This window comes from Phyllobates terribilis, unplaced genomic scaffold, assembly GCF_046119375.1.
Source record: "Phyllobates terribilis strain yellow unplaced genomic scaffold, ASM4611937v1 Scaffold_404__1_contigs__length_1715579, whole genome shotgun sequence".
In the NCBI taxonomy this organism is placed as follows: Eukaryota; Metazoa; Chordata; class Amphibia; order Anura; family Dendrobatidae; genus Phyllobates; species Phyllobates terribilis.
Window position 1 is genome coordinate 100,822 of NW_027363164.1, and position 13,886 is coordinate 114,707.

The following is a 13,886-nucleotide window of genomic DNA, read 5'->3' on the forward strand; positions in this document are numbered from 1 at the left end:
TCCTTCCAAGCAGGGGTCACTAGAGTGACCACGGAGCCATTCAAAGACATTAAGGCAAACATCCTGGTCCATAAAGGTAACGTCATAATTACCTTGACGTGAAAATTCGTTGACACTGAAGATCTCAGAACGTCTTGCTCCAGCTTTGCCTTCAACGATGTCTTGGACAATGAAAACCACGTTGTTCTTGTTCTGGTCAGATGGATCCACGGACAAACGGATGGTGTTCTTCACAAAAGACATCTTGGATTCTGTCGGTATGGAATACCACAGGAAAAAGCAGAAAATCCTCCACAAAAGGGTCCGGATTCCTCCAGGAGACTCGCACCAATCAAGATACAGTCATACGATCGCAGCCAAAAGGCCGAGAAGCGATAACCAGAATTGGTTTCAAACTACGGAGCCACCCAAGGATCCTGAAAAGTCCATTTGTGGAGATGAGCTCCTGGACTCCCGTTAAGAAGACATGTTGTCAACCTCTAGATCCCTTACATGCCTGCACTTTTCGGCTTGCTGCTGCTGCAATCCACGCGTTTTAGATCTGCATAACTCCACCTCTTTAAACACAGCACCTTCACCCCCTGCTGTTCCCACCCGCCTCAACACCGTTGGAAGGGAGGAGAACCAATTAAGGCGGGGGGTGGGGTGGAACGAGCAGCTGTCTACCCTTAGCAGGAGGGCTCCTGATTACATACCTCTCCTGCTGCTGCTGCTGCTGGCTGTCCAGCAGCAGACTGAAGGTGGCTGCTGCTGTGCACAGGTATATAAAGGCTCAGAGCCTATTATGACACGCGCAGCCAGCGTTCCATTGCCACATTCCATCTACTGCAGGCAGGATACCTGGCTGGCTGAATGTCGCTGAGAAGCTCACAGAGACCGCCATAAGCAACAGTTTAACAGAATGCCACAGACTAATCAACCAAACTTTTTGGGTTGGGTTCTCTTTTATAGTCTGCAGGCATTAAATGAAAGAAGTCAGTGTTCCAGCAGAAGGAGACAACGTTTCAGAAAAGGCATTGTAACAAACCAAAAAAGAAATTTTAAGCGCAGCAGAGTAACCAGCGCACATACCTGTTAGCTCAGGTGAGTTTAAAAGGCTGCTGTTGATAACAAGGGCATTTGCTAAATAGATGGTGTGTGTGCAACAATATACTGAAAGGTCAATTATATTGTGCAGCTTATCTCACCACCTGTAGTTATTTAGGTGAAAGCTCCAAAATGCTTGCCTAATATGTCTGTTTATCCAAAAGGAAGTAAAAAGGGAGAGCTAGAAAGATAGCATTGCATCACATTACATGGCAATGCAATGCACAGTTGGTGAAGTTGAACCAAAATGAGCTTGTAATCTGGCTTCTGCAACTTTGAACATGAAAAATCCAATGAGGAGAAGAAAAGCAAAGCCAAAGAGTCCATCCCAAAATCCGACAAACAAGCAAAATGAACAAAAAACATTGAATTCAATTCTTTCTGATTTTAGAAACTGCATTAAAGAAGGGGTGCACCGGTCCTGGAGATACTGCAATACCAGGTCAATGCGTGGAGTGGACAGAGCAAGCTCTTTTTCCATCTCCCTGTTCTAAAAATCCATTTAATATATGGTCCCCAGATAGGGGACGTATCAGATATTAAACTGATAAGAACAGATACTACACTTGATCTTAGCCAAAAGGCCGAGAAGCGATAACCAGAATTGGTTTCAAACTACGGAGCCACCCAAGGATCCTGAAAAGTCCATTTGTGGAGATGAGCTCCTGGACTCCCGTTAAGAAGACATGTTGTCAACCTCTAGATCCCTTACATGCCTGCACTTTTCGGCTTGCTGCTGCTGCAATCCACGCGTTTTAGATCTGCATAACTCCACCTCTTTAAACACAGCACCTTCACCCCCTGCTGTTCCCACCCGCCTCAACACCGTTGGAAGGGAGGAGAACCAATTAAGGCGGGGGGTGGGGTGGAACGAGCAGCTGTCTACCCTTAGCAGGAGGGCTCCTGATTACATACCTCTCCTGCTGCTGCTGCTGCTGGCTGTCCAGCAGCAGACTGAAGGTGGCTGCTGCTGTGCACAGGTATATAAAGGCTCAGAGCCTATTATGACACGCGCAGCCAGCGTTCCATTGCCACATTCCATCTACTGCAGGCAGGATACCTGGCTGGCTGAATGTCGCTGAGAAGCTCACAGAGACCGCCATAAGCAACAGTTTAACAGAATGCCACAGACTAATCAACCAAACTTTTTGGGTTGGGTTCTCTTTTATAGTCTGCAGGCATTAAATGAAAGAAGTCAGTGTTCCAGCAGAAGGAGACAACGTTTCAGAAAAGGCATTGTAGCAAACCAAAAAAGAAATTTTAAGCGCAGCAGAGTAACCAGCGCACATACCTGTTAGCTCAGGTGAGTTTAAAAGGCTGCTGTTGATAACAAGGGCATTTGCTAAATAGATGGTGTGTGTGCAACAATATACTGAAAGGTCAATTATATTGTGCAGCTTATCTCACCACCTGTAGTTATTTAGGTGAAAGCTCCAAAATGCTTGCCTAATATGTCTGTTTATCCAAAAGGAAGTAAAAAGGGAGAGCTAGAAAGATAGCATTGCATCACATTACATGGCAATGCAATGCACAGTTGCTGAAGTTGAACCAAAATGAGCTTGTAATCTGGCTTCTGCAACTTTGAACATGAAAAATCCAATGAGGAGAAGAAAAGCAAAGCCAAAGAGTCCATCCCAAAATCCGACAAACAAGCAAAATGAACAAAAAACATTGAATTCAATTCTTTCTGATTTTAGAAACTGCATTAAAGAAGGGGTGCACCGGTCCTGGAGATACTGCAATACCAGGTCAATGCGTGGAGTGGACAGAGCAAGCTCTTTTTCCATCTCCCTGTTCTAAAAATCCATTTAATATATGGTCCCCAGATAGGGGACGTATCAGATATTAAACTGATAAGAACAGATACTACACTTGATCTTAGCCAAAAGGCCGAGAAGCGATAACCAGAATTGGTTTCAAACTACGGAGCCACCCAAGGATCCTGAAAAGTCCATTTGTGGAGATGAGCTCCTGGACTCCCGTTAAGAAGACATGTTGTCAACCTCTAGATCCCTTACATGCCTGCACTTTTCGGCTTGCTGCTGCTGCAATCCACGCGTTTTAGATCTGCATAACTCCACCTCTTTAAACACAGCACCTTCACCCCCTGCTGTTCCCACCCGCCTCAACACCGTTGGAAGGGAGGAGAACCAATTAAGGCGGGGGGTGGGGTGGAACGAGCAGCTGTCTACCCTTAGCAGGAGGGCTCCTGATTACATACCTCTCCTGCTGCTGCTGCTGCTGGCTGTCCAGCAGCAGACTGAAGGTGGCTGCTGCTGTGCACAGGTATATAAAGGCTCAGAGCCTATTATGACACGCGCAGCCAGCGTTCCATTGCCACATTCCATCTACTGCAGGCAGGATACCTGGCTGGCTGAATGTCGCTGAGAAGCTCACAGAGACCGCCATAAGCAACAGTTTAACAGAATGCCACAGACTAATCAACCAAACTTTTTGGGTTGGGTTCTCTTTTATAGTCTGCAGGCATTAAATGAAAGAAGTCAGTGTTCCAGCAGAAGGAGACAACGTTTCAGAAAAGGCATTGTAGCAAACCAAAAAAGAAATTTTAAGCGCAGCAGAGTAACCAGCGCACATACCTGTTAGCTCAGGTGAGTTTAAAAGGCTGCTGTTGATAACAAGGGCATTTGCTAAATAGATGGTGTGTGTGCAACAATATACTGAAAGGTCAATTATATTGTGCAGCTTATCTCACCACCTGTAGTTATTTAGGTGAAAGCTCCAAAATGCTTGCCTAATATGTCTGTTTATCCAAAAGGAAGTAAAAAGGGAGAGCTAGAAAGATAGCATTGCATCACATTACATGGCAATGCAATGCACAGTTGCTGAAGTTGAACCAAAATGAGCTTGTAATCTGGCTTCTGCAACTTTGAACATGAAAAATCCAATGAGGAGAAGAAAAGCAAAGCCAAAGAGTCCATCCCAAAATCCGACAAACAAGCAAAATGAACAAAAAACATTGAATTCAATTCTTTCTGATTTTAGAAACTGCATTAAAGAAGGGGTGCACCGGTCCTGGAGATACTGCAATACCAGGTCAATGCGTGGAGTGGACAGAGCAAGCTCTTTTTCCATCTCCCTGTTCTAAAAATCCATTTAATATATGGTCCCCAGATAGGGGACGTATCAGATATTAAACTGATAAGAACAGATACTACACTTGATCTTAGCCAAAAGGCCGAGAAGCGATAACCAGAATTGGTTTCAAACTACGGAGCCACCCAAGGATCCTGAAAAGTCCATTTGTGGAGATGAGCTCCTGGACTCCCGTTAAGAAGACATGTTGTCAACCTCTAGATCCCTTACATGCCTGCACTTTTCGGCTTGCTGCTGCTGCAATCCACGCGTTTTAGATCTGCATAACTCCACCTCTTTAAACACAGCACCTTCACCCCCTGCTGTTCCCACCCGCCTCAACACCGTTGGAAGGGAGGAGAACCAATTAAGGCGGGGGGTGGGGTGGAACGAGCAGCTGTCTACCCTTAGCAGGAGGGCTCCTGATTACATACCTCTCCTGCTGCTGCTGCTGCTGGCTGTCCAGCAGCAGACTGAAGGTGGCTGCTGCTGTGCACAGGTATATAAAGGCTCAGAGCCTATTATGACACGCGCAGCCAGCGTTCCATTGCCACATTCCATCTACTGCAGGCAGGATACCTGGCTGGCTGAATGTCGCTGAGAAGCTCACAGAGACCGCCATAAGCAACAGTTTAACAGAATGCCACAGACTAATCAACCAAACTTTTTGGGTTGGGTTCTCTTTTATAGTCTGCAGGCATTAAATGAAAGAAGTCAGTGTTCCAGCAGAAGGAGACAACGTTTCAGAAAAGGCATTGTAGCAAACCAAAAAAGAAATTTTAAGCGCAGCAGAGTAACCAGCGCACATACCTGTTAGCTCAGGTGAGTTTAAAAGGCTGCTGTTGATAACAAGGGCATTTGCTAAATAGATGGTGTGTGTGCAACAATATACTGAAAGGTCAATTATATTGTGCAGCTTATCTCACCACCTGTAGTTATTTAGGTGAAAGCTCCAAAATGCTTGCCTAATATGTCTGTTTATCCAAAAGGAAGTAAAAAGGGAGAGCTAGAAAGATGGCATTGCATCACATTACATGGCAATGCAATGCACAGTTGCTGAAGTTGAACCAAAATGAGCTTGTAATCTGGCTTCTGCAACTTTGAACATGAAAAATCCAATGAGGAGAAGAAAAGCAAAGCCAAAGAGTCCATCCCAAAATCCGACAAACAAGCAAAATGAACAAAAAACATTGAATTCAATTCTTTCTGATTTTAGAAACTGCATTAAAGAAGGGGTGCACCGGTCCTGGAGATACTGCAATACCAGGTCAATGCGTGGAGTGGACAGAGCAAGCTCTTTTTCCATCTCCCTGTTCTAAAAATCCATTTAATATATGGTCCCCAGATAGGGGACGTATCAGATATTAAACTGATAAGAACAGATACTACACTTGATCTTAGCCAAAAGGCCGAGAAGCGATAACCATAATTGGTTTCAAACTACGGAGCCACCCAAGGATCCTGAAAAGTCCATTTGTGGAGATGAGCTCCTGGACTCCCGTTAAGAAGACATGTTGTCAACCTCTAGATCCCTTACATGCCTGCACTTTTCGGCTTGCTGCTGCTGCAATCCACGCGTTTTAGATCTGCATAACTCCACCTCTTTAAACACAGCACCTTCACCACCTGCTGTTCCCACCCGCCTCAACACCGTTGGAAGGGAGGAGAACCAATTAAGGCGGGGGGTGGGGTGGAACGAGCAGCTGTCTACCCTTAGCAGGAGGGCTCCTGATTACATACCTCTCCTGCTGCTGCTGCTGCTGGCTGTCCAGCAGCAGACTGAAGGTGGCTGCTGCTGTGCACAGGTATATAAAGGCTCAGAGCCTATTATGACACGCGCAGCCAGCGTTCCATTGCCACATTCCATCTCCTGCAGGCAGGATACCTGGCTGGCTGAATGTCGCTGAGAAGCTCACAGAGACCGCCATAAGCAACAGTTTAACAGAATGCCACAGACTAATCAACCAAACTTTTTGGGTTGGGTTCTCTTTTCTAGTCTGCAGGCATTAAATGAAAGAAGTCAGTGTTCCAGCAGAAGGAGACAACGTTTCAGAAAAGGCATTGTAGCAAACCAAAAAAGAAATTTTAAGCGCAGCAGAGTAACCAGCGCACATACCTGTTAGCTCAGGTGAGTTTAAAAGGCTGCTGTTGATAACAAGGGCATTTGCTAAATAGATGGTGTGTGTGCAACAATATACTGAAAGGTCAATTATATTGTGCAGCTTATCTCACCACCTGTAGTTATTTAGGTGAAAGCTCCAAAATGCTCGCCTAATATGTCTGTTTATCCAAAAGGAAGTAAAAAGGGAGAGCTAGAAAGATAGCATTGCATCACATTACATGGCAATGCAATGCACAGTTGCTGAAGTTGAACCAAAATGAGCTTGTAATCTGGCTTCTGCAACTTTGAACATGAAAAATCCAATGAGGAGAATAAAAGCAAAGCCAAAGAGTCCATCCCAAAATCCGACAAACAAGCAAAATGAACAAAAAACATTGAATTCAATTCTTTCTGATTTTAGAAACTGCATTAAAGAAGGGGTGCACCGGTCCTGGAGATACTGCAATACCAGGTCAATGCGTGGAGTGGACAGAGCAAGCTCTTTTTCCATCTCCCTGTTCTAAAAATCCATTTAATATATGGTCCCCAGATAGGGGACGTATCAGATATTAAACTGATAAGAACAGATACTACACTTGATCTTAGCCAAAAGGCCGAGAAGCGATAACCAGAATTGGTTTCAAACTACGGAGCCACCCAAGGATCCTGAAAAGTCCATTTGTGGAGATGAGCTCCTGGACTCCCGTTAAGAAGACATGTTGTCAACCTCTAGATCCCTTACATGCCTGCACTTTTCGGCTTGCTGCTGCTGCAATCCACGCGTTTTAGATCTGCATAACTCCACCTCTTTAAACACAGCACCTTCACCCCCTGCTGTTCCCACCCGCCTCAACACCGTTGGAAGGGAGGAGAACCAATTAAGGCGGGGGGTGGGGTGGAACGAGCAGCTGTCTACCCTTAGCAGGAGGGCTCCTGATTACATACCTCTCCTGCTGCTGCTGCTGCTGGCTGTCCAGCAGCAGACTGAAGGTGGCTGCTGCTGTGCACAGGTATATAAAGGCTCAGAGCCTATTATGACACGCGCAGCCAGCGTTCCATTGCCACATTCCATCTACTGCAGGCAGGATACCTGGCTGGCTGAATGTCGCTGAGAAGCTCACAGAGACCGCCATAAGCAACAGTTTAACAGAATGCCACAGACTAATCAACCAAACTTTTTGGGTTGGGTTCTCTTTTATAGTCTGCAGGCATTAAATGAAAGAAGTCAGTGTTCCAGCAGAAGGAGACAACGTTTCAGAAAAGGCATTGTAGCAAACCAAAAAAGAAATTTTAAGCGCAGCAGAGTAACCAGCGCACATACCTGTTAGCTCAGGTGAGTTTAAAAGGCTGCTGTTGATAACAAGGGCATTTGCTAAATAGATGGTGTGTGTGCAACAATATACTGAAAGGTCAATTATATTGTGCAGCTTATCTCACCACCTGTAGTTATTTAGGTGAAAGCTCCAAAATGCTTGCCTAATATGTCTGTTTATCCAAAAGGAAGTAAAAAGGGAGAGCTAGAAAGATAGCATTGCATCACATTACATGGCAATGCAATGCACAGTTGCTGAAGTTGAACCAAAATGAGCTTGTAATCTGGCTTCTGCAACTTTGAACATGAAAAATCCAATGAGGAGAAGAAAAGCAAAGCCAAAGAGTCCATCAAAAATCCGACAAACAAGCAAAATGAACAAAAAACATTGAATTCAATTCTTTCTGATTTTAGAAACTGCATTAAAGAAGGGGTGCACCGGTCCTGGAGATACTGCAATACCAGGTCAATGCGTGGAGTGGACAGAGCAAGCTCTTTTTCCATCTCCCTGTTCTAAAAATCCATTTAATATATGGTCCCCAGATAGGGGACGTATCAGATATTAAACTGATAAGAACAGATACTACACTTGATCTTAGCCAAAAGGCCGAGAAGCGATAACCAGAATTGGTTTCAAACTACAGAGCCACCCAAGGATCCTGAAAAGTCCATTTGTGGAGATGAGCTCCTGGACTCCCGTTAAGAAGACATGTTGTCAACCTCTAGATCCCTTACATGCCTGCACTTTTCGGCTTGCTGCTGCTGCAATCCACGCGTTTTAGATCTGCATAACTCCACCTCTTTAAACACAGCACCTTCACCCCCTGCTGTTCCCACCCGCCTCAACACCGTTGGAAGGGAGGAGAACCAATTAAGGCGGGGGGTGGGGTGGAACGAGCAGCTGTCTACCCTTAGCAGGAGGGCTCCTGATTACATACCTCTCCTGCTGCTGCTGCTGCTGGCTGTCCAGCAGCAGACTGAAGGTGGCTGCTGCTGTGCACAGGTATATAAAGGCTCAGAGCCTATTATGACACGCGCAGCCAGCGTTCCATTGCCACATTCCATCTACTGCAGGCAGGATACCTGGCTGGCTGAATGTCGCTGAGAAGCTCACAGAGACCGCCATAAGCAACAGTTTAACAGAATGCCACAGACTAATCAACCAAACTTTTTGGGTTGGGTTCTCTTTTATAGTCTGCAGGCATTAAATGAAAGAAGTCAGTGTTCCAGCAGAAGGAGACAACGTTTCAGAAAAGGCATTGTAGCAAACCAAAAAAGAAATTTTAAGCGCAGCAGAGTAACCAGCGCACATACCTGTTAGCTCAGGTGAGTTTAAAAGGCTGCTGTTGATAACAAGGGCATTTGCTAAATAGATGGTGTGTGTGCAACAATATACTGAAAGGTCAATTATATTGTGCAGCTTATCTCACCACCTGTAGTTATTTAGGTGAAAGCTCCAAAATGCTTGCCTAATATGTCTGTTTATCCAAAAGGAAGTAAAAAGGGAGAGCTAGAAAGATAGCATTGCATCACATTGCATGGCAATGCAATGCACAGTTGCTGAAGTTGAACCAAAATGAGCTTGTAATCTGGCTTCTGCAACTTTGAACATGAAAAATCCAATGAGGAGAAGAAAAGCAAAGCCAAAGAGTCCATCCCAAAATCCGACAAACAAGCAAAATGAACAAAAAACATTGAATTCAATTCTTTCTGATTTTAGAAACTGCATTAAAGAAGGGGTGCACCGGTCCTGGAGATACTGCAATACCTGGTCAATGCGTGGAGTGGACAGAGCAAGCTCTTTTTCCATCTCCCTGTTCTAAAAATCCATTTAATATATGGTCCCCAGATAGGGGACGTATCAGATATTAAACTGATAAGAACAGATACTACACTTGATCTTAGCCAAAAGGCCGAGAAGCGATAACCAGAATTGGTTTCAAACTACGGAGCCACCCAAGGATCCTGAAAAGTCCATTTGTGGAGATGAGCTCCTGGACTCCCGTTAAGAAGACATGTTGTCAACCTCTAGATCCCTTACATGCCTGCACTTTTCGGCTTGCTGCTGCTGCAATCCACGCGTTTTAGATCTGCATAACTCCACCTCTTTAAACACAGCACCTTCACCCCCTGCTGTTCCCACCCGCCTCAACACCGTTGGAAGGGAGGAGAACCAATTAAGGCGGGGGGTGGGGTGGAACGAGCAGCTGTCTACCCTTAGCAGGAGGGCTCCTGATTACATACCTCTCCTGCTGCTGCTGCTGGCTGTCCAGCAGCAGACTGAAGGTGGCTGCTGCTGTGCACAGGTATATAAAGGCTCAGAGCCTATTATGACACGCGCAGCCAGCGTTCCATTGCCACATTCCATCTACTGCAGGCAGGATACCTGGCTGGCTGAATGTCGCTGAGAAGCTCACAGAGACCGCCATAAGCAACAGTTTAACAGAATGCCACAGACTAATCAACCAAACTTTTTGGGTTGGGTTCTCTTTTATAGTCTGCAGGCATTAAATGAAAGAAGTCAGTGTTCCAGCAGAAGGAGACAACGTTTCAGAAAAGGCATTGTAGCAAACCAAAAAAGAAATTTTAAGCGCAGCAGAGTAACCAGCGCACATACCTGTTAGCTCAGGTGAGTTTAAAAGGCTGCTGTTGATAACAAGGGCATTTGCTAAATAGATGGTGTGTGTGCAGCAATATACTGAAAGGTCAATTATATTGTGCAGCTTATCTCACCACCTGTAGTTATTTAGGTGAAAGCTCCAAAATGCTTGCCTAATATGTCTGTTTATCCAAAAGGAAGTAAAAAGGGAGAGCTAGAAAGATAGCATTGCATCACATTACATGGCAATGCAATGCACAGTTGCTGAAGTTGAACCAAAATGAGCTTGTAATCTGGCTTCTGCAACTTTGAACATGAAAAATCCAATGAGGAGAAGAAAAGCAAAGCCAAAGAGTCCATCAAAAATCCGACAAACAAGCAAAATGAACAAAAAACATTGAATTCAATTCTTTCTGATTTTAGAAACTGCATTAAAGAAGGGGTGCACCGGTCCTGGAGATACTGCAATACCAGGTCAATGCGTGGAGTGGACAGAGCAAGCTCTTTTTCCATCTCCCTGTTCTAAAAATCCATTTAATATATGGTCCCCAGATAGGGGACGTATCAGATATTAAACTGATAAGAACAGATACTACACTTGATCTTAGCCAAAAGGCCGAGAAGCGATAACCAGAATTGGTTTCAAACTACAGAGCCACCCAAGGATCCTGAAAAGTCCATTTGTGGAGATGAGCTCCTGGACTCCCGTTAAGAAGACATGTTGTCAACCTCTAGATCCCTTACATGCCTGCACTTTTCGGCTTGCTGCTGCTGCAATCCACGCGTTTTAGATCTGCATAACTCCACCTCTTTAAACACAGCACCTTCACCCCCTGCTGTTCCCACCCGCCTCAACACCGTTGGAAGGGAGGAGAACCAATTAAGGCGGGGGGTGGGGTGGAACGAGCAGCTGTCTACCCTTAGCAGGAGGGCTCCTGATTACATACCTCTCCTGCTGCTGCTGCTGCTGGCTGTCCAGCAGCAGACTGAAGGTGGCTGCTGCTGTGCACAGGTATATAAAGGCTCAGAGCCTATTATGACACGCGCAGCCAGCGTTCCATTGCCACATTCCATCTACTGCAGGCAGGATACCTGGCTGGCTGAATGTCGCTGAGAAGCTCACAGAGACCGCCATAAGCAACAGTTTAACAGAATGCCACAGACTAATCAACCAAACTTTTTGGGTTGGGTTCTCTTTTATAGTCTGCAGGCATTAAATGAAAGAAGTCAGTGTTCCAGCAGAAGGAGACAACGTTTCAGAAAAGGCATTGTAGCAAACCAAAAAAGAAATTTTAAGCGCAGCAGAGTAACCAGCGCACATACCTGTTAGCTCAGGTGAGTTTAAAAGGCTGCTGTTGATAACAAGGGCATTTGCTAAATAGATGGTGTGTGTGCAACAATATACTGAAAGGTCAATTATATTGTGCAGCTTATCTCACCACCTGTAGTTATTTAGGTGAAAGCTCCAAAATGCTTGCCTAATATGTCTGTTTATCCAAAAGGAAGTAAAAAGGGAGAGCTAGAAAGATAGCATTGCATCACATTACATGGCAATGCAATGCACAGTTGCTGAAGTTGAACCAAAATGAGCTTGTAATCTGGCTTCTGCAACTTTGAACATGAAAAATCCAATGAGGAGAAGAAAAGCAAAGCCAAAGAGTCCATCCCAAAATCCGACAAACAAGCAAAATGAACAAAAAACATTGAATTCAATTCTTTCTGATTTTAGAAACTGCATTAAAGAAGGGGTGCACCGGTCCTGGAGATACTGCAATACCAGGTCAATGCGTGGAGTGGACAGAGCAAGCTCTTTTTCCATCTCCCTGTTCTAAAAATCCATTTAATATATGGTCCCCAGATAGGGGACGTATCAGATATTAAACTGATAAGAACAGATACTACACTTGATCTTAGCCAAAAGGCCGAGAAGCGATAACCAGAATTGGTTTCAAACTACGGAGCCACCCAAGGATCCTGAAAAGTCCATTTGTGGAGATGAGCTCCTGGACTCCCGTTAAGAAGACATGTTGTCAACCTCTAGATCCCTTACATGCCTGCACTTTTCGGCTTGCTGCTGCTGCAATCCACGCGTTTTAGATCTGCATAACTCCACCTCTTTAAACACAGCACCTTCACCCCCTGCTGTTCCCACCCGCCTCAACACCGTTGGAAGGGAGGAGAACCAATTAAGGCGGGGGGTGGGGTGGAACGAGCAGCTGTCTACCCTTAGCAGGAGGGCTCCTGATTACATACCTCTCCTGCTGCTGCTGCTGCTGGCTGTCCAGCAGCAGACTGAAGGTGGCTGCTGCTGTGCACAGGTATATAAAGGCTCAGAGCCTATTATGACACGCGCAGCCAGCGTTCCATTGCCACATTCCATCTACTGCAGGCAGGATACCTGGCTGGCTGAATGTCGCTGAGAAGCTCACAGAGACCGCCATAAGCAACAGTTTAACAGAATGCCACAGACTAATCAACCAAACTTTTTGGGTTGGGTTCTCTTTTATAGTCTGCAGGCATTAAATGAAAGAAGTCAGTGTTCCAGCAGAAGGAGACAACGTTTCAGAAAAGGCATTGTAGCAAACCAAAAAAGAAATTTTAAGCGCAGCAGAGTAACCAGCGCACATACCTGTTAGCTCAGGTGAGTTTAAAAGGCTGCTGTTGATAACAAGGGCATTTGCTAAATAGATGGTGTGTGTGCAACAATATACTGAAAGGTCAATTATATTGTGCAGCTTATCTCACCACCTGTAGTTATTTAGGTGAAAGCTCCAAAATGCTTGCCTAATATGTCTGTTTATCCAAAAGGAAGTAAAAAGGGAGAGCTAGAAAGATAGCATTGCATCACATTACATGGCAATGCAATGCACAGTTGCTGAAGTTGAACCAAAATGAGCTTGTAATCTGGCTTCTGCAACTTTGAACATGAAAAATCCAATGAGGAGAAGAAAAGCAAAGCCAAAGAGTCCATCCCAAAATCCGACAAACAAGCAAAATGAACAAAAAACATTGAATTCAATTCTTTCTGATTTTAGAAACTGCATTAAAGAAGGGGTGCACCGGTCCTGGAGATACTGCAATACCAGGTAAATGCGTGGAGTGGACAGAGCAAGCTCTTTTTCCATCTCCCTGTTCTAAAAATCCATTTAATATATGGTCCCCAGATAGGGGACGTATCAGATATTAAACTGATAAGAACAGATACTACACTTGATCTTAGCCAAAAGGCCGAGAAGCGATAACCAGAATTGGTTTCAAACTACGGAGCCACCCAAGGATCCTGAAAAGTCCATTTGTGGAGATGAGCTCCTGGACTCCCGTTAAGAAGACATGTTGTCAACCTCTAGATCCCTTACATGCCTGCACTTTTCGGCTTGCTGCTGCTGCAATCCACGCGTTTTAGATCTGCATAACTCCACCTCTTTAAACACAGCACCTTCACCCCCTGCTGTTCCCACCCGCCTCAACACCGTTGGAAGGGAGGAGAACCAATTAAGGCGGGGGGTGGGGTGGAACGAGCAGCTGTCTAACCTTAGCAGGAGGGCTCCTGATTACATACCTCTCCTGCTGCTGCTGCTGCTGGCTGTCCAGCAGCAGACAGAAGGTGGCTGCTGCTGTGCACAGGTATATAAAGGCTCAGAGCCTATTATGACATGCGCAGCCAGCGTTCCATTGCCACATTCCATCTACTGCAG

General features: G+C 45.2%; 10 non-coding genes across 10 annotated transcripts; all 10 read right to left on the bottom strand.

Moving 5' to 3' along the window:
- Window positions 1–1,491: 1,491 nt before the first annotated feature.
- LOC141225584 (U2 spliceosomal RNA) lies at window positions 1,492–1,682 on the bottom strand. The gene has a single exon (XR_012292855.1). It is a non-coding gene; the product is annotated as a U2 spliceosomal RNA (small nuclear RNA).
- A 1,115-nt stretch (window positions 1,683–2,797) lies between these two features.
- LOC141225595 (U2 spliceosomal RNA) lies at window positions 2,798–2,988 on the bottom strand. Its single transcript, XR_012292866.1, has one exon. It is a non-coding gene; the product is annotated as a U2 spliceosomal RNA (small nuclear RNA).
- A 1,115-nt stretch (window positions 2,989–4,103) lies between these two features.
- Window positions 4,104–4,294, bottom strand: LOC141225606 (U2 spliceosomal RNA). The gene has a single exon (XR_012292877.1). It is a non-coding gene; the product is annotated as a U2 spliceosomal RNA (small nuclear RNA).
- Window positions 4,295–5,409: 1,115 nt separating this feature from the next.
- LOC141225618 (U2 spliceosomal RNA) lies at window positions 5,410–5,600 on the bottom strand. The gene has a single exon (XR_012292889.1). It is a non-coding gene; the product is annotated as a U2 spliceosomal RNA (small nuclear RNA).
- Window positions 5,601–6,715: 1,115 nt separating this feature from the next.
- On the bottom strand, window positions 6,716–6,906 carry LOC141225629 (U2 spliceosomal RNA). Its single transcript, XR_012292900.1, has one exon. It is a non-coding gene; the product is annotated as a U2 spliceosomal RNA (small nuclear RNA).
- Window positions 6,907–8,020: 1,114 nt separating this feature from the next.
- LOC141225640 (U2 spliceosomal RNA) lies at window positions 8,021–8,211 on the bottom strand. Its single transcript, XR_012292909.1, has one exon. It is a non-coding gene; the product is annotated as a U2 spliceosomal RNA (small nuclear RNA).
- A 1,115-nt stretch (window positions 8,212–9,326) lies between these two features.
- LOC141225555 (U2 spliceosomal RNA) lies at window positions 9,327–9,517 on the bottom strand. The gene has a single exon (XR_012292827.1). It is a non-coding gene; the product is annotated as a U2 spliceosomal RNA (small nuclear RNA).
- Window positions 9,518–10,628: 1,111 nt separating this feature from the next.
- Window positions 10,629–10,819, bottom strand: LOC141225651 (U2 spliceosomal RNA). Its single transcript, XR_012292917.1, has one exon. It is a non-coding gene; the product is annotated as a U2 spliceosomal RNA (small nuclear RNA).
- A 1,115-nt stretch (window positions 10,820–11,934) lies between these two features.
- LOC141225662 (U2 spliceosomal RNA) lies at window positions 11,935–12,125 on the bottom strand. Its single transcript, XR_012292927.1, has one exon. It is a non-coding gene; the product is annotated as a U2 spliceosomal RNA (small nuclear RNA).
- A 1,115-nt stretch (window positions 12,126–13,240) lies between these two features.
- Window positions 13,241–13,431, bottom strand: LOC141225558 (U2 spliceosomal RNA). Its single transcript, XR_012292830.1, has one exon. It is a non-coding gene; the product is annotated as a U2 spliceosomal RNA (small nuclear RNA).
- Window positions 13,432–13,886: the final 455 nt, after the last annotated feature.